General features: G+C 25.1%; 1 protein-coding gene across 1 annotated transcript in view; it reads left to right on the top strand.

Annotated features, from left to right (window-relative positions):
* LOC115035120 overlaps positions 1 to 1,493 on the top strand; it is a 9,517-nt gene extending 8,024 nt beyond the window's left edge. The window contains exon 4 of the transcript XR_003840270.1: positions 1,276 to 1,493. The gene's annotated coding sequence lies outside the window, so the exon portion shown is untranslated. The remainder of the gene's footprint in view (positions 1 to 1,275) is intronic.
* Positions 1,494 to 3,222: the final 1,729 nt, after the last annotated feature.

Raw genomic sequence — 3,222 nt, 5'->3', positions numbered from 1 at the left:
GACATCATCGTTATCGACGGCCGACGAATGACGACAAATATTGGATTTTTTAGTAGAAAATGTATTATTACCCAAACACGTCCAAATTAGATAACAGTATAGTATACTGTACAATACGTATTGGGTAACACAGAGTTTAGTTTGTATGGTCTTTATAGTGCGTAGTGTACAGTGTACGGTATATTTTGTTTAAAAAATCTAACTTGCTACTTTTATTTTTAAATAATGCCTAAAGTAAATAATGCTTCCCGGTACGTAAATGAATATCCAAACATATTTAAAACAGACGGAAATATTTTATTTTGCAATTTTTGTTTCAATTCGAAAACTTGAAATCCATATTTATTACTTCATGCTGGTACTCGTCCAATAATAATAATTTAATATAAATAGTAATACTTTAATTAATTTATTACACTTTTGTACTTAAAAAATGTCATTAAAAATTCATTTTGCATATTTTTTGCATATTGATGATATGAATCGGCATATTTTATAGATTTTTATTGCATATAAATCCGGGCCCTAATTATAATATATAATGATTATTACCATCATATTATAAAACCTTCAGTGGTTACCTATGGTAAGTTGGATGTCATCTGAAATAGCTTACTTACATTAATTTTCTTCGAAAACGCTGGGAAAAACATGCATTTTTGGTTTTTGGTGTTAAAAATATTAAAAATACATACGTAGAATTTTTTTATAATCATTCAAAGTTCAAATTTCGATAGTATAAATATATTATTGAATTCAAATTTAACAGTCTTTTTTAATTTAAATCCCATTAGCCGAGTTTGCATGTAAGAATTTTGAGCAATATTACAATGTTTATTTATTAATTATTATACCAGTACCTACACAGAATAAATTATTATTCTCTGGTACCTATATTATTATATCAGTTAGTTATAGACTATAGTAGTTACTATACACAGTATACACTCATCATCGGAATATCCTAGTCTCTAGAACAAATCATAATCATTGTCAGGAGTTGAACAATTCTTTGATAACCTACCTACTGCCATACTAGACTATCAGAAAAATATAATCAGTAGCTCCATATTTGTTATAAACATGTTTGAAGCAAACAAATAGATTTCCTGTAGTACCTACTTATAAACATAAGATAAATTATTAAAAAATTTATCATTCCTTCGGTTTGGATATCGGATATAATTGGTTTAGTATTGCAATTAGAAGATTTGCTAAATTTAGCAAAGAGTGAATTATTGATGATTGGTTTAGAACTAGTGCTTTATTTTTTAGGAATCCATTTCACGTCAAATGCCGTTTTACAATAATGTGATACTCGAAAAGGAAAAGGAAAATGATAGAATTTGGCACGCAAAATTACATGAAATACAACGCAAGATAGCCGCTCGAAAAATACAAATGCATTTCAGAAAATACTTAATATACATTAAGACTCGCGATATTAAGAAAAATAAAAAAGGACAGCACAAAAAAAATCAACCAAAAATAAAAAACAATTAAATTTTAAATTTTTATCAGTGTCTAATTAAGTTTTATCATTTAATTATCTACATTTTCGATTATTTTCCCATAAATTCAAGAGAAACATTTTAAATTTAATATTTTATAATTATTTTAATAGATAATAATACGTATTTGGTATTTTATTATTTCAGTTATTGCATGTAAGACTCAATAAGTTTGTTTTAATGAAATAAATGTTCTGTATATTATTATAAATACATGTTACAAAGAGAGAATTTTTGACAGCCTAAAAGTTTGTCTTAAGAGGATGCTACACCCGTATGTGATGTCTTCGTCTTACATATGTTAAACATAGCAAAAAATGTTTTACGCTGAAAAGAAACAAGAATGCTACAGTCATAACTCATGAACAACATTTTTACCACATAAAAACCACTTTGCCTGTGAAATATTGTTTTAATTTATTTTATATTGAAACTAAAAAAAAGTTATTCAAGTTTGAAAAACAAAAATAATGGATTTGAAACACTAAGAACTTTTTTTGTATTAGGGGATATCAAAAAAATTAACACTATATTTCACAGACTATTTTGTATATCAATTTGGAGTCTCAACTATCACTACAGCCAGAGTGGATCTATCTCGAGCAAAACAAGTTTTGCTATGTTGTACATTTCTGAGAAGGAAAAAATGCGGGTGTAGTGTCTTTTAATTTGGCTGGAGCAGCACGCAATACTTTTTTATATCTTTGATAAAAAAAATAATAAATTGAATATAAATTAATTTATATAGTTGTATTATGTTATAATAGCTTGTTATTTATAATCTAAGGACTTTTCTCTATTAACAGTGTTATCAGTTGTATAGAAAGCATATACTTTTTTTGTGAACTTGTCTAATAGAATCTTCATAAAATCTGGAAAAAATATTAATTGGGTTAAATAAGTTATTAGTTTATAGTATAGTATTTGTAATTTGTCAATAAACTTACTAAACAATAAAAATAAACCCCCAATAGTTGATGCTATTTCAATAATTAAATGAAACATGGTAATTCTATTTTCTGTGATGATAAATTTGAGTGCATTTATATCATATTGAAAATAAATACCAGGCATACCGTGACTCCCTAGAATATAATTAGTTATAGAAATATGGGTGTATTAATAAATTACTAATTAGAGACATAAAATATAGAGAAGTTTACCGTTACATAAGTAAATACAGTCGACTCTCAGTAACTCGAAGCTCAAGAAGAAAAATAAATATGACTTACTAAAAATTTTGAGTTATCAATATCTCAATGTAATATTGTTATTTGAAAGGGAATTTTATTCGTTCAAGTTATCAAGATTCGAGTTACTGAGAGTCGACTGTAAAAATATTTTGTGACCATGTTAGCTAGCAATAGTTTTAATCATAGTTAAAAAATATTTTTGGTCTTTTGTTACATTATTTTCATTTCAATGATGTAATATGGGTAAATAATTATACATTTTCTTATAATTCCTGAATTAATTATTAATTTCGGGATTTTTATGTAATAAATATTGTACAATGTAGTTTAATATAAATTACCTGTATATCTTTGATATTCTTTTCGTATTATATTATTATGTTTATACAAAAAAATACTTAAAAATGGTATAGTATTAAAATTAAATAAATTGTAATTTTTTTAAAATTTATTTTTATCTTTAATTGAAACAATTTAAATGGCAATAATAGAAAATTATAAATTTATGTAGACAATAT

Source organism: Acyrthosiphon pisum, chromosome X, assembly GCF_005508785.2.
Source record: "Acyrthosiphon pisum isolate AL4f chromosome X, pea_aphid_22Mar2018_4r6ur, whole genome shotgun sequence".
Lineage (NCBI taxonomy): Eukaryota > Metazoa > Arthropoda > Insecta > Hemiptera > Aphididae > Acyrthosiphon > Acyrthosiphon pisum.
The sequence above is the reverse complement of the archived record's forward strand: the minus strand, read 5'-3'. Positions and strand labels throughout refer to the sequence as shown.